Source organism: Tamandua tetradactyla, chromosome 25 (assembly GCF_023851605.1).
Source record: "Tamandua tetradactyla isolate mTamTet1 chromosome 25, mTamTet1.pri, whole genome shotgun sequence".
Taxonomy (NCBI): domain Eukaryota; kingdom Metazoa; phylum Chordata; class Mammalia; order Pilosa; family Myrmecophagidae; genus Tamandua; species Tamandua tetradactyla.
The window spans coordinates 408,337-429,809 of record NC_135351.1 but is presented as its reverse complement, the minus strand read 5'-3'; the positions used below and the strand labels follow the sequence as shown (position 1 = coordinate 429,809).

Sequence of the window (21,473 nt, the reverse complement as noted above, 5' to 3'; positions counted from 1 at the left end):
ATAAATAAATGCATGCTTGATTTTCTTGGTGATGAGGGTTAAAAACAAGGGTTCACCAGAAAATATTGGTTGGAATTTTTTTCTATTTCAGCACTTTGTACATATAGTATCTTATTGCCTTTTTGCTTCCATGGTTTCTGATGAGAAACTGGCACTTTCATTTTTTAAAAATTTCTTAATTAAAGATATCAAGGTAATGAATGTTTTGAATGTTCCCATTTTCAATAAAATATATAGGAAAGGATGATGCATAATTTCCACCCAAGCATTAGGATACTCTAAGGAGTAATTCTCCTATAGTATAGTAAAAAGGAAAATTTTAAGAAAAATGTACATCAAAGCTTTGTAAGTAAAGACCACTGCTCAGTAGTTGATAAAAGTTTTTAAAAAATCTTAAAATTCCTTTGTCCATTCAAGAATGAATTTATATACAAAATATTTCCACAAGGAAAAATCCTTACTCTGATTGATTCACTAATGAATTCTTCCAGCATGTTGAGGAATAAATAGCATAAATATCATACGAAATATTCCATGAAATAGCAAAAGGAGGGAACACTTCTCAACACAATTCATAGAAAGTGTAGCAACTGGAGAAAAAATTTCTAAGGACATTATAAGTAACAAAATTACAGGAGAATCTCTCTCATAAACACAGTAGTAAACTAAAATTAGTAACAAGTAGAATTCAGCAAATACATGCACATACAGACACAAAAGGAAAATAAAGAAGGAAAACTGAATTTATATTAGAATTGAAAAGGATATTTCAATATTTGAAAATAATTAAAATATGTCAATACATTATCTGAAAGAGGATAGAAAACTATGTTCTTATCTCAATGTATATGAAAAGACTTTGATTAAGTGCAACAGCCATCCATGCTTTAAAAAGTGTCTTTGACTTCTTGTTGTGCCATGATTAAGTAGCATCAGATCATCCTCCATTCAAAAAAAATGCTGGATATAAACATAGCAAATAGCACAAGAAGACAGTTGTAAAGAAGGGTGACTGGTTACCTGAACTGAAGAAAAATGTGGTATTGAGTTCCTTGGCTTTACTTACTGCCTCCATCACATCCTGGCTAGGTCACTGAAGAAACCTCCAATCCAGAACCACCAACAGGGACAGACAAAGGTCATATAACACTCTGTCTTCCAAGGCAAAGGCTTGGGACATAGCAAACTAGCAGAATATTTCAGGAAATACCCAATGTAGTCAAACAGAACACCAACAGAAAATCACAATCATGCTTCCTCCCTCTTTCAGTGATAAACCTTCTTCACAGAAACAGATGGCAGTCTCTCATTTCACAATATGAAAAAGACTCAATAGATGTTAGTAACAAAATGAATCTGATGTCAGAATTATATGACAACAATTAAGGAAGCCACCATTTCAACAAAGAAATAATATATATATATATATATATATAATTAAGGTAGAGAACTGAAGCAGATAAGTGTAGTAATCTTACTGGATCAGACCAATAGAAGGGTAGAAATAAATGAGGATGGAATCAGGAAACTTGAAAACGGATCAATAGATTTCCTAGTCTAAACAACAGAGAGAAAAGTAATATCAAGAAGGACAGTGAATCCAGAATCTGTCAACAACAAAAATAGTTAGTATATGTACCAACAATGACCCACATGGAACGGGGAGAAAAAGTAAGATTGAGAAAGAATTTTTAAATAGTGGCTGAAAATTCCTCTAGTTAGTAAAAGATTTAAGCCCACAGATTCAAGAAACTGAGTGATCCCTGAATAGAAAAGCCCAAAAAATTCATGTGAAGACATGTCATGTTTAACCTTCTGAAAACCAGTATCAAAAAATTTTAAATAAAAAATGTTTAAATAAGCCAAAAGTAAATGTAGCATTATTTATAGAAGAACACCAATTCATATGATGGCAAGCATTTTTCAATTCAACCTATGGAGACAAGAAGGAAATGGTACAGTTCTGAGCACTGAACAAAGAGCACTGCTCTCATGTAGTCAATATACGTTGAAAATTTACTTCAGGAGTAAAGAAGAAATAATATTCTCAGACAAAGGAAACTAAGAAAATTTATTGCTAACACTGCAACTCAAAGTAAAAGTAAAGGAATTTTTCTAAATGGAAAGGAAATATTAATAGAAGAAAGATCAAAATTTCAGAAAAAAAAAGAGCAGCAGCATGGGAAAATAAATAGGGGTAAATATTATATATTACCTCCTTCCCTTGAGTTTCTTTAATCATATTTAATGGATGAAACAAAAGTCACATCATATGATCTGCGACTTAATGTATGTAGAGGAAATATTTAAGACAACTATATTTTAAAAGTCCAGACGACAAAATGACCTAAATGACAGCAGGACCTCTAAAATTCACTTAGAATTATAAACTATCAATATCCATATGGCATGATAAAAGCTGTACGTGTGCTTTATAATACCTAAAACACTAAAAAATATATACAAAGCAATGTAATGACAAACATAAAAGTAAATTCAATGATCCTAAAAATGTTCAATTACCAACAAACAGGTAAGAAAAGAGAAAAATAAATGAGAAAAGAAGAAACAATCAGAAAATAAAATGCCAAGATTGAGCCATAATATAATAAATAACTTCAATGTAAACTATGTAAACACATCAATTAAAAGGCAATGTCTTGAACAGTTAATGAAAATAATAATGATAAAAAACATTACTCAACAATATTATGAGGACAGATAAAAACTGTCCGGGACTTCTCGCTCAGCGTCAAGCCCCCGGCCGGCGAAGGGGACAGAGGAGAGAGAGACAGACGCAGACAAACCGACTTGAATGGCAGACACGAATCCGTAACACGCGGCGGTTGTGAGCACAGACCTTTACTGGAGCTAAGCTTGCATTCTTTGTAACAGGTTCTGCGCGAGCTAAAATACCCCACGGGGGAGCAACCTCTATGCGGCCGTCAGGTACGGCTCCCTGCGGGTCGTCTCGCTTTCCCCGTCCGGGTAACGCCTTTATATACAAAATCCAAACCCAATGGGCTAACGCCACGTATACAAGGGTGATTGGTAGACAGGGTTGGCGGGCGCGTACGTCATACGCGGAGGCAGGATGCGGGCGCCATCTTGGCTCACTCGATGGGTGGGGGGAACTCTAGAGCAGGCTGCGGCGTGTCCACTAGGCCCGACCCGGGAGGCGGCTCTCCACAAAAAACATGATCCAACAATCATAATTAGGACAGATAAACTGAAGAAGAATATTCACCCAGGTCAATCTACAAAGACAGGGCAAGTTGTTTTCTTTGTTCATTCTTTTATATTGAAAATCTTAAGGCACAGACACTTTAGAATCTAATTCCAGAGATAATACCATGAAATATCAAAAGAATTAGGTTGCAAAAATGGATTATAAGACATACAAAGAAACAGATGTTGTATTTCATCAAAAGGAGAAGATAAAAGCTTTAAGAACTATCAATGAGGAAGACCAGACCTGCAAATAACCATAAGAATGATTTTTAAATGGTCCTGTATATGCACAGAAGTAAAGGACATAAGAAAAATGATACATGAACGTACATAGCATCATTGAAAGGAACCAAACAAAGCTGAAGACTATAGTCACAGCACTGAAAACTTTCCAAATTCACCAAAAAATAAATATATAACATCCAAGAAGCTCAATAAATACCAAACAAAGTAAACCCAAATAGCTATGCAGCAAGATGCATTATAATTAAACTATCAAATGTCAAAGATAAAGATAGAATCCTGAAAGCTTTGAGAAAAACAATGTGCCACATGCCAGGGAGCTTCAATTAGAATAAATGCCAGTTTCCTTCATAAACCATGGAACTGAGAAGGCAGTGGGATGACACATATAAAGAACTGAAGGGAAAGCATAGATCAACTGATAATATTCCATCTGGCAAAACTCATTTTTCAAAATTGAAGCAAGATTAAGACATTTCCAGATAAATAAATGCTGGTGGAGTTAATCATCACTAGACTGTCCATGCAAAAAATACAAAAGACAGTTCTTCAGGTGGAAAGGAAAGACACTAGAAAACAGGTTAAATTGCATGAAGAAATAAAGATCTCTGCAAAAGCTGAAAACATGTAAATACAACTGCCAGTGTTACTGTATTTTTGGTTACTTACTACTGAGTCTAAAATGAAAACACATAGAAAGGAATTATAAATTAATTGTTTGGACACATAAGGTTTAAATACATATTTTCTTAATAAAAACTACATAAAAGCAAGTTGTTGGGGGATAAAGAAACACAGGATATGCATGCTACTGATGTTATTTTAACATACAACAAAGATTGTTTCATATTTTATGCTATTGAATTTAAGGGTAATCATGAAGAAAATATTGGGGGGGAAAAAAGCACAGAAGGAAATGGGGAATTACTATAAATCATTCACTAAACAATGGTTACCTAAAAAACACAGGCAGGAATACAAGAATAGAGGGAGTAAAAAGGTCTAACCACTCACATGCTCCCAGGGAGGCCTTGGAAAATGTGTAACTTTTTACTCATGGGGTCACAAGTAAGTAGATGGTTCAGCTCTTTCTTCCTCCTCCCCTGTTCTTTAGTTACATTTTTGACTTTCTTTACCTCGCAGCCTTATGAAATAAACAGTGCTGAGCCTTTCGGGGTTTTTGAGTCTCCATCCTAGCTCAGGGTCCCACCTGATCCCAGCTTTAGCCATATCTGTCTCTCATGTTTTCTTTCCCAGTTCCCTGTTGCCTCCCTTCAGTCCTGACACTGAGCCGTTCTGGCCACGGCATTTTGCAAATGTCCTGTAAGTTTGAAATTGCTACAAAATAAAATGATAAAGAAAAAAATGTCAGTGCTTAGAATATAATACAGTGGACAGCAATTTAAGAGAAGGAGAAAAATTCTTTGGAAGAGAAACTATCAGATAAAGTAGACAAGAGTAAAGAAATTTACCAGCAAAAAATTGGGATGTTAACTATGAAAGCATTAATCCAATGGGAGGAGAAAATGACAAATCCTCAATTACAGTCTTGCATTTCAATACCCCACACTAAGTAATTGATAGAAATCCTATACACAAAATAAACAAGAATATGGAAGAACTCAACAACAAAATAAAAAGTCAGTCAATGAAATAAACTATTTCAACAGGCTAAAAAATTACATGACTGCATCAATTTATTCGAGAAAAGCATTTGAAATGATTCAAAAACCATCCATGATTAAAAAAACTAACAAGTTAAATGTCAAAGGGAATATCCTCTACTTGATTAATATCTACAAAAACAGCAATAAAATCTGCAGCTAACATCAATGCTTAGGAGTGAAAGATTGAATGGTTTAGTGAAAGATTGAATGCTTTCCTTCCAAAATATGGGAAAAGACATATTCACCAATTGTTTTCAAAACAATATTGGGAATTCTAGATACTGTAATATAACAAGAAAATAAATTAAAAGACATGGTGATTCGAACAGTCCTCATTTCAGTGGAGTTTGCTTTCTGGAGACCTCATTTACTTCACTCTAAATGATACATTGTATCAAGTGTGCTCATCTTTCATTCCCCTTCCCTGAGATTCTCTGGTGAGTCCTCTGATAGCAGGATCATATCCAGCCTAAGTACACTCATTGATTGTATGTGGGGTGGAGGTGTGGCATGGTGCTAAATTTCTTGCATGCAACTTCAATCAGGAGACTTCCAGAAGACGGTGGAATGAGGACAGACAAAACTCATTCCCTCACCATAAAACAAGTACAGAACAGGAAAAAACTGCCCAAAGCAGCCATTCCAGTGCTTGGGTGATCAGAGAAGGACCATAGCAATAAATGAGGCAGAGCTGGATAAAAAAGGAGAGATGCTACAACTGAGAAATAGGGATGAGTGTATACAATTGTGACCTCCCTTGAGGACTGTGACTGTGCACTGGCAAGACAAGGCAGCTGAAAAGTGGTGCACTCCTCCTTTAGCTGCTGATGACTTAGTCAGTGTTTACAGTCTTGCAGACTAGAAGCATTCCACATGGGAGCTAGTGAGGCAGCTGATTCATTAGATCAACATACAGAGACCCTGGTGTGGCACCCAGTGCCCACTCCCCATCACTGACGCTGGCTGCTGTGGGAACCCAGATTTTTGGGAGACTGGGAAGTCCTCCCCTCAGGAGAAGAGGAAAATACAGCAGAGTTGATCTTACAGCCAGTAAGGAAAACTCTTAGGGTCCTTCAGCCTTGATCCTTTCTGCGTGGGAGACCAGCATGCTCTGGGATTGACTGCATACATGAACAGAGAGGCAAAGGTAAGGGCGAGAGATGCATTGTGATGCCAGGTGCCCTGAGGCTGACACCTGTCTATTCTTTACACCATGCCCCTGGGCCGGCTTCCAGCTGGTGAACTTGAACCTTTCTGTCCACAGACTGGAATATTTCTATGTAGGAATCTGGGAACCAAAGATCCATTGTACCAGCAGGCACAGTCTTTGCTGCAGTGCACAGGACCCACGCCCCACACCGAGAGCCAAAAACTTCCAGCGCATAAAGCCATGGAGAGACAGTGAGGGCTTCCCATTGGTAAACAAGGGATACACGATTATTCCTGAACTAATAGTTAGTTGAAGAGTGTTGCTTCCGTGGGACTGGAGTGCAAAAGATATTAAGGAATGATGAGAAAGACAGCTAGGACCGGGGCCTGAAGTTTAGTGACACAGACTACAGACAACTTTATTCTTAACCAGCAGGGAGTAAACACTGAAAAGTATAATACTCTGCTTATATACTGCAGGGTTTATGTGACAAAAAGAATGCATGCATTTCATGAGAAAGCAGAGTATTTACTTTTCAGCATTTACTCCCTACATACTGAAGATAGCCATAAAGAATTTGGGGTTAAGAAAACACAAACATTCTCTCCCTCCCAGACTGTTCTCCATTAAGCTGATAACAGTCTCCACAGTTTATTGCCACTGCCACTCTGAGGCCAGTTGCTCCCAATAAATTCCGCAGGTCTTCCATCAACCTCTGCCCCTACAGAAGAGGGCGAACTTCTGGGTCCTTCACACTTCACAGAACTTTCCCCTGGTCTGAAAGCTGCCCAGCTGGCTGCTGCAATCAGGGAGAAGTATTGTGGGAAATAGATGGCCCAAATTTGCCCCCTGCTACTGAAGACTGGGAAAGTGCAATCTGGCAAGGTGCTTTTTGACCAAGCCTCTAACAGCCTTCTTAAAGGGGTAAACCACTGCATGTGACCCTGGACTAGCTTAGGCTGGGAACTAATGGCAGACCAAGTGCCAAAGGAGATGTTCAATGCAGACCCAAATAACAACAAACTCTTACACAAACAAAGAAACCAAATTTAAAATAATCTTACAAGATAGCAAGCAAATAACAAGAAACAAGCAAAAAAAAATCACTAGGCACATGAAGAAAGAAGAAGTTATGGCCCAGCCAAAAGATCAAATTAAAAAGCCAGAGGAGACACAGAATTTGGAATGACTAATCAAAGATGTTCAAACAAATCTAGATAACTTCAATGAGATGGTTAAGAGATAAAGGCTATCAAGAAGACACTAGAATACCATAAAAAAAGAATTTGAAAGAATGAATGAAAAATAGCAGTTTTTATAGAAACAAAAGATAATGGAGAGCAAACTAAAATTATACCAGAGACACACAAAAGTAGACTTGAAGAGGCAGAGTAAAGAATAAGCCAACTAGAGAACAGAGCAACCAATTTAGAATGCAAAAAGGGGAGAAAAAATTGAAAAAATTCAACTGGATCTTGGGGAAATGATTGATAACACAAGTACACAAATAAAAGAACCACAGGTGTCCTGGAAGGAGAAGAAAATAGCAAAGGGTCAGGACGATTATTTTAGGAGATAATTGGGGAAATTTTCCCAACCCTTGAAAAAGGCACAAGTATGAATTTAAAAGAATTCTAATATACTTCAAATAGAAACAATCCAAATAAACTCATTCCAGGATACATGCTAATCTGATTTCCAAATGCTGAAGAGAAGGAGAGAATCCTGAAATCAGCAAGAGAAAAGTGACTCAACACATAGAAGTGAAGCAAAATATGAATATTGCTGAGTATACATCAAGCACAATGGAGGCAAGAAAGCAGTGGTATAATATATTTAGGAATGTAAAAGAAAAAGGTGCCAACAGAGAATTATTTATCCAGCAGAGCTGTCCTTCAAAAGTGAGAAAGAACTTAAAATATTCACAGATAAACAAATGTTGATAGAATTTCTTAACAAGGATATGTTCTGCAAGAAATTCTAATGGGAGTTCTGTTAGCTTTTGAAAAGAATGAAAGACAGGAGAGAGAGGTTTTGAAGCAAATATAGAAATAATGATTATCAGTAAGGGTAACTAAAAGAAAAAAAAAACAGAAAAATGCTTGATCTGGCAAATAAAAGCCAAGGGATAATGTGGTTGAAGTAAGGATGGCTTTTACAGTAATAACATTGAATGTTAATGAATTAAACTTGCAAATAAAAGCCACTGTTTGGCATAATGAATAGAAACATGATTCAACTATTTGCTGCTTAGAAGAAACTCACCTTAGATCCAAACATACAATGTTTAAAGTGAATGGATGGTAAAAGATATTACATGCAACAAGTAACCAAAAAAAAAAAAAAGGAAGAAGATGGGGTAGCTATATTAATATCAGAAAAAATAAACTTAAAATGCAAAAATGTTATGAGACAAGGAGGAAACTATATATTAATAAGATGGGCAATTCACCAGGAGAAATTACAATCATAAATAATTATGTACCTAATCCAATGTACATGAGGCAAACACTAGAAAAACTGAAGTGAGTAATAGACATTTCTGCAATAACAATGGGAGGGTGGGCCATGGTGGCTCAGCAGGTAAGAGTGCTTGCCTGCACCCGAGGACCCGGGTTTGATTCCCGGTGCTCCCATGTAAAAAAAGAAAAAAAAACACAGAAACAATGGGAGACTCCAACAGACCATTCTCTTCAATAGATGGGGGACCAACAAAGAAATAGACAACCTAAATAGTGTGATAAATGAATTAGACCTAACAATCATACATAGATTGTTTCACCCACAACAGCAAGAAAGATATTCATTCTTCTGAAGTGCTCATGGAGCATTCTCCAGGATATACTATGTTCTGAGGCACAAAACATGGCTTGATAAGTTTAAAAGACTAAACTTATTCAAAGCACATTCTCTCATCATAACAGAATTAAGCTGGAAATGAATAACCACCAGAGACCTGGAACAGTCACAAATATGGAGTCACAAATGTAAACAACATACTCTTACACAACCAGTGGGTCAAGGAAGAAATTTCAAGAGAAGTCAGTAAATATCTCGAGATGAATGAAAATTAGAATGCAGCATATTAGAACTTATGGGATATAGTGAAAGTGGTGCTGAGAGGGAAATGTAAATGAAGCTGATCTGGATAGGACTGAGGTATATATCAGTAAAGGGTAAAGGAAGATATCATCCATATTTTAAAATTTCAACTTCTGTGTAAGACTAAAGGAAGAGATGTTTATTTGGTACAAAATTTATATTTTGGGTGGTGCATTTCCTAATTTAACATGTGTGGTTAGTTGAGATGAACACCATAACTACATGGAAACTTAAATAGTGCATGAGATTTTGTAGGTTTGTCCAGATTAGTGTGATACCCCAAAATAATCCAAAGGTGAGTAATTTGGGCAGTGAATAAGGAAATATTTACAAAGTGCCCTTGGGGGACTGAAGAGAAAGAAGGAAATAGTGAACATCCCCATTTAGAGAGTTTCTGATATTCACACAAGCAGTGGGGACCAAAGCAATAGGCCAAGTCCTTAATCTTGGGGTTCACAACTATGGAACTTATTCTTGCAAAGGATAGGCTAAGCCTACTTAAAATCAGGCCTAAGAGTCATCCCCAGAGAAACTCTTTTGTTGCTCAGATGTGGTCTCTCTCTCTCTCTAAGCCAATTTGGCAGGTAAACACACTGCCCTTCCTCCTACATGAGACTCCTAGGGGTGTAAATCTCCCTGGCAGCATGGGACCTGACTTCTGGGATGAGCTTGGACTCAGCATCAAGGGATAGAGAAAGGCTTCATGACCAAAAGGGGGAGAAGAGTAAAAAGACAAAATAAAGTTTCAGTGGCTGAGAGATTTCAATCACAGTTGAGAGATTATCCTGGAGGTAATTCTTAAGCATTATATTCATATCCTTTTTTGGTTTGTGGTGTATTGGAGTGACTGGAGGAAAGTACCTGAAACTGTTGAGTTGTGCTCCAGTAGCCTTGATTCCTGAAGATGATTGTATAAAGATATAACTTTTACAGTGTGACTGTATAATTGTGGAACTTTCTGTCTGATGCCTCTTTTATCCATGGTATGTAGAGATGAGTAAAAAATTTGGATAAAAATAAGTATATAATAGGTAAGACTAAGGGTAAAATAAATTGGTAGATGGAAATACTAGTGGTCAATGAGAGGGAGGGTAAGGTGTATGGTATGTATGAGTTTTTTTCTTTTTATTTCTTTTTCTGGAGTGATGCAAATGTTCTAAAAAAATGATCATGCTGATGAATACAAAAAAAAAAACATTACAAAGGAAAGCCCAGGCCAGATGGCTTCACAGTGGAATTTTACCAAACATTCCAAGAAGAATTAACACATTCCTGTTTGAATTCTTCCAAAAATTAAAGTAAAGGAAACACTCCTTAACTTATTCTATGAAGCAAACATCACTCTAGTACCAAAACCTCATAAAGATACTGCAAGAAAGCAAAACTTCAGCCAATCTCCATAATGAATATAAATGCAAAAATTCTCAACAAAATGGTTGCAACTTGAATCCAATGACACATTAAAAGAAGTGTACACCATGATCAAGTAGGTTTATTACAGCTAATCATGGGGTGGTTCAACACAAGAAAATCAATTAATGTAATACAACACAACAAATCAAATGGGAAAATCACATGATCATCTTGATTGATGCTAATATTGCATTCGACAAAATTCAGCATCCTTTCCTGATACGAACTCTTCCAAAGGTAGGAATTGAAGAGAACACCCTCAAAATGCTAAACAGCATATAGGAAAAACACACAGCTAACATCATGCTTAACAATGAGAGACTGAAAGATTTCCCCCTAAGATCAGGAATGAACCAAGAATGCCCACTGTCACCACTGTTATTCAACATTGTGTTAGACATTCTAACTAGAGAAATTTGGTTAGAAAAATAAATAAAGTGTATTCAAATTGGGAAAGAGGGAGTGAAACTTTCATTATTTGTTGATAACATTATCCTATATTGGGAAAGCCCTAAGGAAACTGTGACAAATTTATCTGAGCTAATAAATGAATTCAGCAAAGTGGCAGGATGCAAGATCTTCACACCAAAATCAGTAGTGTTTTCATACAATAGTAATGCACTATCCAAGGGAGTAATTAAGAAAAAAATTCCATTCACAATAACAACTAAAAGAATTAAGTACCTAGGGATTCACTTAGCAAAAGATATAAAGGACCTCTACACAGAAAACTATGAAACAATGCTAAAACAAATACAAGAAGAGCTAAATACATGGAAAGACATTCTGTGTTCATGGATAGGAACGCTAAATGTTAAGATGTCAGTTCTACCTAAATTAAACAGATCCAATGCAATACCAATAAAAATTTCAACAACCTGCTTTGCAGAATTAGAAAATGTATTAAATTTATTTGAAAGGGAAAGGGACCACAAATAGATAAAAACATCCTGAAAAAAAAGATGAAGTAATAGCAATCACACTGTCTTTAAAGCTTCTTATAAAGCCACAGTGGTAGAAAATGTCATGGTTCTGGCATAAAGATAGACATATTGATCAATGGAATTGAATTGAGAGTTCAGATATAGACTCTCAGCTCTATGGTCAATTTGAATTTTTACAAGGACTCCAAATCCACTTAGTTGGGACCACAATACTCTATTCAATAAATGGGTATGGGAGAACTGGATATCCATATCCAAAGAATGAAAGAGGAATTGTACCTCACACCCTGAAAAAAAATTAAATCAAAGTGGCTCAAAAGTCTAAATATAAGAGCTTGTATCATAGAAGTCCTAGAAGAAAATAAAGAGGAACATCTTCAAGACCTAGTGATAGGAGGTAGCTTTTTAGACCTTACACCCAAAGTGCAAGCAATGACAGCAAATACAGATATTAGGGAACTCCTCAATATTGAATATTTCTGTACTCCAAAGTATTTTGTCAAAAGGGTAGAAAGTCAGCCAACTCACTGGAAGAAAGTATTTGGTAACCACACATATGATGGAGGTTTAATATCTGGTATATATAAAGAAATCCTATGACTCACCCATTAAAAGATGAACAACCTAATTACAAAATGGGCAAAAATAACTGAATAGTCATTTCTACACATTGGAAATGCAAATTGCTGAAAAGCACATGAAAAGATGTTCATCTTCATTAGCTATTAGAGAAATGCAAATTAAAGCCACAATGAGATATCACCTGATACTTATAAGAATGGCCATTATTAAAAAAAAAACAAAGCAGAAGACTACAAGCATTGGAGAAGTGTAATGAAATAGAACTTATTCATTGCTGGTGGGAAGGAATAATGATAGAGCCACTATGGAAGATAGTTTGACAGTTCCTCAAAAAAACAAAATATTGAGTTTCCCTATGACCCAGCAATTCCAATACTTGGTATATACCCAGAAGACCTGAAGCAGTGACATGAACAGATGTGTGCATACTAGCATTCATAGTGGCATTATTCACAATTGCCAAAAGATGGAAACAATCCAAGTGCCCATAACAAAATGTGCTATATACAGATGATGGAATATTACTCAGCAATAAGAAATAATAGATCCAAATAGACATACTCCAAGACACTTACTAATCAGAATGTCAGAGGTCAAAGAGAAAGAGAGACTCTTGAAAGCAGCAAGAGAAAAGCAATCCATAACATACAAGGGAAACCCAAAAAGATTATGTGTAGATTTCTGAGCAGAAACCATGGAGGCGAAAAGACAGTGGGATGATATACTTAAGTTATTAAATTACCAAATGAGAAAAATTGCCAACCAAAAATTCTATACCCAGCAAAACTGTCCTTCAAAAATGAGGGAAAAATTAAGACATTTTCAGACAAAAAAAATCACCGAGAGAATTTGTGACCAAGAGACCAGCTCTGCAAGAAATACTAAAGGGAGCACTAGAGACAGATATGGAAACACAAAAGAAAAAGGTGTGGAGAAGAGTGTAGAAAGAAGGAAAATTAGATATGACATATAAAATCCAAAAGGCAAAATGGTAGTAGAAAGTACTACCCATACAGTAATAGCACTAAATGTTAATGGATTAAACTCTGCAATCAAAGGACATTGATTGGCAGAATGGATTAAAAAAAAGGACCCATCTGCATGCTGTCTACAGGAAACATATCTTAGAACCCAGGATAAACACTGGTTGAAAGTGAAAGGCTGAGAAAGATATTTCATGCAAATAACAACCAGAAAAGAGCAGGAGTAGCTATACCAATATCCAACAAATTAGACTTCAAATGTAAAACAGTTAAAGAGACAAAGAAGTATACTATGCACTAATAAAAGGAACAATTCAAAATGAAAACATAACAATCATAAATATTTATGCACTGAACCAGAATGCCCCAATATACATGTGGCAAACACTGAAAACACTGAAAAGAGAAATAGACACATCTACCATAATAATCGGAGACTTCAATTCCCCACTCTCATCAATGGACAGAACATCTAGACAGAGGATCAATAAAGAAACAGAAAATTTGAATATTACAATAAATGAGCTAGACTTAACAGACGTTTATAGGACATTACACCCACAACAGCAGGATACACCTTTTTCTCAAGTGCTCATGGATCATCCTCAAAGATAGACCATATGCTGAGTCACAAAGCAAGTCTCAATAAATTTTAAAAGACTGAAATCATACAAAACACTTTCTCAGATCATAAAGGAATGAAGTTGGAAATCAATGATAGGCAGAGCACCAGAAAATTCACAAATATGTGAAGGCTCAACAACACACTCTTAAACAACCAGTGGGTCAAGGAAGAAATTACAAGAGAAATCAGTAAATATCTCTAGGCAAATGAAAATGAAAACACAACATATCAAAACTTATGGGATGCAGCAAAGGTAGTGCTAAGAGGGAAATTTATTGTCCTAAATGCCTATATCAAAAAAAGAAGAAAGGGAAAAAATTCAGGAATTAACTGTCCACTTGGAAGAACTAGAGAAAGAACTGCAAACTAACCCCAAAGCAAGCAAAGGAAAATAACAAAGATTAGAGCAGAAATAAATGAAATTTAAAAAAAAGAAATAATGAAGCCTTAAATCACATGACAACATGGATGAACCTCAAGGACATAATTCTGAGTGAAATAAGCCAGACCCAAAAGGAAAAATATGATATAATTTCACCAATATGAACTAACTAGAATATGGAAACTCATAGTCATAAAACAAAGAATATAGTTTACCAAGAGATGGATAGAAGCTAGAGAATCGTGAGCAGTTGCCCAATATGTACAGAAATTTTAAGAAGTTGAACTTAAATGTTTGGAAATGTATAGAGGTGTAGTTACCTCATTTTGGAGATTATAAGTAATAGTGTTGAATTTTAGGTCAGTTTGGTTGAAAGGGATTGTTTAGAGTCATGTATGTCACCAGAGGAAAGCTAGAAGTTAAAATATTGAATTGCATAACAGTGAATCTTGAGATGGATATTGTTTAAGATTAACATTATACATATGAATCAATTATTTCACAATTAGTACAAATGTATAACACTTCTACAAAGATTTAATAATAGAGTGCTATATGTGAAAAAGTACCTAATGTATGCCAAAGCCTGTAGTTAAACATAATATCTCAATATTCTTTCATCAATAGTAGTAAGTGTACCACACCAAAGCTATGGATAAATAATTGAGGGGATAAGGGGTATGGGGTGTTTGAGGTTTTAATTATTTTATGTCTATCTGTTATGTTTCCTTTTGGAGCAGTGAAAATTGTCTATAATTGAGTGTGAATATTATTGCAACACTAGGTGATGACACTGTGAGACATTGATTATATACTTTGGATGGATTATATGCTATGTGAATAGCTCAAAAAAATCAGCAGTTAAATAAAATATTCATCAATGCAAAAAAATCCTCAATTAAAATCAGGTGAACCTCTCTTTATAAATATATCCTTATGCCATGATGAGGGAAATCTTAGAAGCATAGTATTTATTCCTCAGAAATTCCCCTATAGGAATAACTTAGGTTGCCCTCAGTAACAACCTGAAAAAAAATCCTTGACTTATTATTCTTCCCCTGTTTTACTGTCCCCAAACTTTCCCTTCTGCTCTATGAGGTTAATCCCCAAATAAACTACCTGCATGTCTGTGCTTGAATCAAGCTCTGCTTTGCAATAATTTATCAAATTAAGTATTTTAATGAACACAGAAACTTGATTAAAAATTATCAAACACATTTCCAAATGATTTAGAATTTGAACCCAGAATTTGCATCCAATCTATTTAGAGAATTTGAGAAGAAGCATATCAAGTTGTGCATGGACCTAAAATTTGCCAAGGACAAAGAAAAATGAAACCTTAAATGACAAATGTCATTTAAAAGTTTATGCAAACATTATAAATTTTTAATCAGAAATGAAACACTGCTTTTACTTTCCACTATAAATCATATAACCAACACTGATGCTAAAATTATTTACACAGAAACTTTGGCAAAGGACACCAAAAATAAACAAATTTAGTGTATTAGAGTTTGGATCTGAAGAAAAAGCTAAAAAAATTGTTAACAAAAAGATAAATTAAGTATAATAAGTAATGTTCATGATTTCTAAAAGAAGTCATCATGACGAAGCAGGGAAACAAGTAAAAATTAAACTCAAACTATGAAATGTTTTCTTAACTGTAGAAATGTAATTATGTCTCCAGTTTCATAATGAAAATTTAGTTTCATAATAAATTATACAGAATATTTATAATGAAATCTGTTCTGCTCCAATATATTACTTTTCCTGAAATAAAGAAAAATTTGAAGAATGCAATTGTGGAGTAAAAACATCTTTAATTATTTAATGAAAATTCCTTCCATATCCACTTGAAATCTGATGTGAATGGGTTGTTTTATAATCTTATTAAAGAAAAGTTTAATGAAGTCAAAGAAATTCTGATCTGTGTCATATACAGATAGAAGACTTTAGGTGTTGAAGCCAATCAGGAACTTTCTGCATTGGTCTAATTTCATGTATACTTGATGCTAAGTAAATCAGGCAAATCAGGTAAGCTGTTGTTTTTATCATAACTGGTTGGCTGTAAAGCCAAATGTTGATAATAACACAATAAAAATCAGTAAAGTAATGTATATACTTATTTACCATAGGCCAAATTATATATCCATTCATTTAGATAATTACAAATATTTTTTAATTTACATAGTGCAAACATAGTCAAAATTAAAAATTGCTAAGAAAACATATCACATTGCCCAAAGAAGTACTGAATTTGTTGGCTGAAAATTGCAACCAGATTATTCCAAAACTTTTAATATTATCATGTTTCTTAGCTATTAGGCTTTACCCAGAACAGTCTTCAGAGTCTTTCCCACTTCCTTGTTCCTTAGGCTATATATGAAAGGGTTCAGCATGGGAGGGAGGGTGGTAGAGAAGACAGAGGGACCTTCATCTTGCTCTGAGGTATGGAAGGCTCAAGGAATCATGTAAATAAACATGGTTCAACCAAAGAAAAGAAATACTACCATCAGATAGGAAGAGCATGTGGTAAGAGCTTTATCCTCACCTTAGATAATTCAGTTGGATAATACCAAGGAAGATAAAAATGTAGGAGACCAGAATGAGGTCAAAAGCAGTGAGGAGAAACACAGTTCCAATCACAAACACCACTTTCTCATAAACCTAAGTGTCCTCACAAGACAGCTTTAGTACTGCCTGTAGCTCACAGAAGAAGTGGAGGACTTCTCTTGAGCCCTCTTGGAAAATTCATAGTATATGTTGTTTGGGTTAAGGTGTTAAATGCACCCCCTAACCAGGACACAATGGCCATCTGCAGGCACAGTTGAGGATCCTTAATGATCACATATCTCAAATGGTTACAGATAGTCACATATCAATCATAAAACATCAGAGTGAGCAGAATACGTTTGCTGCCTCTAAGAGCTGAATGGAAATAAGCTTGAGTCCCATAGCCAATGTAAGGCATATAGGATGCCCTTTATAAAGAATTTGTATAGCCCTTGGAAACAGTCCTGGGAATGAGGGAGATATTCATAAGGAAGAGTGGGCTGAGGAGAAAGCACATGGGACCATGGAGCTGGGGATTCAGAGGCAGGAGAAGGACCAGGACAGTGTTTCCTGTGATGGCAACAACCTACAAGGGGAGAATAGTACAGTCGAAGAAGTCAACATATCTCGATCCTGAGAGGAGTCCAAGAAGCGTGAAACCCACCATGGAGGTCTCATTTTCTCTCTCCATGCTTCCTATGCAGCTGAAAGGATGAAAGGCAGAAATATGTTAGTGTACTCTAGGACTAAATTGTGGCTATTAATTTTATCAAGAAGTAAATATATGAAAATCAATTTCTTTCATGAAAAAATTTCCCCTAAAGTTGACCCATCCTGGAAGAGAAGCAAACTAAGATAAGCATTTGCATTTATTAGTAAGGACAGTGATAAATGTCAATAATATATGTATTAATGTTTGATTCTTACCACAGGTGACTTTCTACATTCATTAATCTTAGCATGAAATGAAAATATTGTTACTTGAGGATTTTGAGTTGTACTATATTTCAGGTTGTTTGAGAAAGATTTGAATGTAAATGTGATTAACTCCAGTAGTTCTGGAGTTTCACAGTATAAGTACTCGATGTTCCAATTTCACAATTTATTCTATTCTGTGCTAGACAGCATTTAGGAACATGGCTATTGCTTTGTCATCAGTGTCTAGGCAGTTAAACTGAAAAATAATGCCATAAGGAGCAGCTCACACAGCTTGACTGGAAGAGGTTACTTCTCTGCATCTTGGTAGGAGTGTTCAGAAGGGCGACTTCAGCCTCCTCATTGATGTCTGATAGTTACTGGGGCATATCAGGTCAAGAGGTGTCATGAGAACCGCAATCTCTGTCCACCCCATATCTTATGGACATCAGAAAAATTCATAGAAATTGCCAGACCTATCCTCCTTACCCATAAAATGAAGATTATGAGAATTGAGAGCTTTACCATGAAGTCCAAACTAAGCTTACATTTACTTGCTGGTTGCTGTTATATGGAAAATTCTCATACATTTTCAGTCATGTTACATGATCTTCTATTAGGAGTGGCACATCATTTCACATCTAAAGACCCATATTTCTTTCTGAATGAAGACAGTTCTTTCAGGTTGCACAGTAATATAATTAGATAGCAATGTTTTCAAGTATTTAAAAATTTACATAAACCAATATTCCTACCACCATCATTCTGGGAACACAGCAGCACCAACAAGTCATAAAATTCTAGACTTCAACAGATCTGGCTTAGGTCTCTCCTATTTTTTTCTTCCCAATTTTATTTAAGAAATATTGAGTGAGAATGTGCTATGTTTAAGGCACTATGCTGGTTGATATGAGATATGTAAAGCTTAATAAGATATTGTGGTTCTATGACAACTTAGAACTCAGTGACAGAAATAAAAGAAAAATAAATGTATAAATAATTGTGAACCAAATCAGTGACACCACAGATAAATCTCTCTTTTTTCCATATATGCAGCACTTGACTCTAACTGTACATCTATATTTGTACAGCATCTTTTATGCTGATGGACCAATGAGATCAACCTCAAAAGTATACAAGGAAAAGTCCTCAGTGCCCACCACCCAGCAGGTGATATGCAAGCTGCCAGACCTTTGAGCCCCACACTGGAGACATACCCCAGACTGCCTCTGATTCTGAGATGAGCTGGATGTTTACATGTGATACACATATTTAGGACTCAAGGGCTGGTATTCTAAGTGCTTTGGTTTTACACTGTGAAGTTTGGGGTGTGAGTGGTGAATCTTTATGAAATCAAGGGATGGACAATGTGAACTTTAGCTGTGGAAGATTATGCAGGAACCTGAAAGCTTCTAGATAATAAAGCTAAAGGTGAAGCCCTGCCTTATTTCATTATGACAAAAAAAACATGGTATATTGGGAAATAAAAGTTCGGGAATACCAAGCTCATGATTTGTGAATATCACTCTAAATATTTCCTAGTGTTTATCAGTGGATTATCAACTGCAGTTTATTTAATCATAATATATAAGAATCCAAAGTCAGAACAATTGTTTCTCTATTATTCTATGCCTGTGCTTTTCACATATCTTAATTCGTCCAAGTATCTCATCTAATTCTGTTCAATGTAGACACAGTATCTTTGTTTATTCTGGTTTCTATTCTTCTTTAATGACATTTCCTCATTTTGTAATTTTACTACATGTTAGAAAATGTGTTTAGCATTTGATATTTTCAAATAAAAATAATATTCTAATATATTATATCTATTTGATCCTAATTCAGAAATTTGGATGTAGAAAACTGTTGAAAAACTACTTCATTATTATTTATATTTATACTATTCCAGATTTGAAAATATTTTGAAATTCAAATATATTTGAAGTTCAACTTTGAAGTTTCTGTAAAGTTTCATAAATATACAATTGAATTAAAAAACAATCAATATTCCATTGAAGACCAAATATTCACTCACTGCTTTAACTGACTTCCAGTTTCCCATGTGACAGAGTAGCATGTATTAAACTACCCTGGACACCATTGAAACAATTGTAACAACTTTAAAATATTTCACATTACTGTTCGAAGGTAGACCTTAAGTCAATGACCTACACGTATTCATCCAGGTTTATGCTACTTCCAACTTGTTTATGGGGATATATTCAGTTTCTTTGACATTATGCACACCAAATAAGGACTTCCTGACAGCATGGATAAGAACACTGAATAGAAGTCTGAAGTTATATGCTAAGTAGCATGCACCCTCTACCATAACAGCATGATTATTAGATAATGCTGGTGATGTGCAAGAGGAAGGAAAACTATTCTCAAAATACTACTAATTATCCATTAGAAATTATTCTTCTGGAACTTCAAGTTGATGAAATAAATTCTATAACGAAGGCCAAGTATAGACATCCCTGAGGAGACTCCTGTGGGGGCGCCCAATCCCCTGGATTCTTCATTCACTTCACCTCATAAATAACCATGCTCACTTACCACTCCTAGGTTATACAACTCAAGGTGAAATGCAGCAGGTAAAGCAAGAAGGTGGAACTTGCTTACCTGAAGAAACATATCAAAATCCATTTCAGTGAACAACTGCAACATGCCCATGGCTTCTAGAATGTGGTATGAGCATAAGAAATGAATATAATTCTAAAAGTTTATGCTCATGAGGTTGGTTTATAAAAGAGGCAAAACGGGGCTGCAATAAATTAGAAGATATTCAGGTGTGTTTGTAAATTTGGTTTAAAACAATATAAAGGTCATAATGTATTTAGCTTTATTATCCAACATGATAACTCATTTCTGGATGGCCTCCTATAATGATGGTTCTGGCTCATTAACCATATGCTCCAACTGAATAATCTATCTTTTGCCGTACTTTCCTGAAAGTTTAGATATTTTAATGACATTCAAGATGGATACTCATTGTTGACATACAGTCACCATATCCCCCTTTATGAAACTTATGAACATAGCAAATTGTAAAGCAACTTAGGGTGATGGAAGAGTGCATAGTTTTTAAAGTCTGACCATTATCTTAACCTAACAGGTACTTAGAACACATCAGTTCTCGTTCCCGTATCCCTTAATAAAACTTGGCATTTTCTTTTCTAACTGTTAGTTTACTATACTGCAGAATCTGAAGTATCTGCATTCATGTAAATAGATTCATGTAAATAGATGTGATGTAAGTTTAATATTCAGAAATTAATTTTGCAACTTTCAAACTGGAAGGAAGGACGATGTGTTGAAAAATTAATAAGATTTTACCAAAAAATGGCCAACTGGCAAATACATGCAAAGTGACTTTGAGACTTCACAATAAATCTACCAGTTACATTTTTTTCTCATTCTAAAATATAGAAAAGATGTATAAAGAGTTGTATGGAATTATTCTGGTGATCATAAGATCAGGTTATCAGTGTCCGCTGCCAATAATCTCAACATTGTGCTCTGTGATCACTGTTGCAGTATTGAGACCCCTGGTCAAACACAAACCTGCAGCTGCCCTTCTGGTTACCACATGGTACAAAGTCAGGTAAAGAACCACCTCCAGTGAGACTATGGAGACTTCACTCTCATAAATTAGACATTTCTTTTCAGTACTCTAAAAA

At 35.4% G+C, this 21,473-nt stretch overlaps 1 long non-coding RNA gene across 3 annotated transcripts in view; it reads left to right on the top strand.

Moving 5' to 3' along the window:
- Positions 1-21,473, top strand: part of LOC143669079 (uncharacterized) — an 80,802-nt gene that overhangs the window by 6,509 nt on the left and 52,820 nt on the right. Inside the window, exon 3 of one of the 3 annotated variants that reach the window (XR_013168680.1) lies at positions 18,847-19,279. The exons of the other annotated variants lie outside the window; for them this stretch is intronic. This is a non-coding gene — a long non-coding RNA (uncharacterized LOC143669079). Of the gene's footprint in view, positions 1-18,846; positions 19,280-21,473 lie in introns of those variants that run through there. 3 annotated transcript variants of the gene reach the window in all.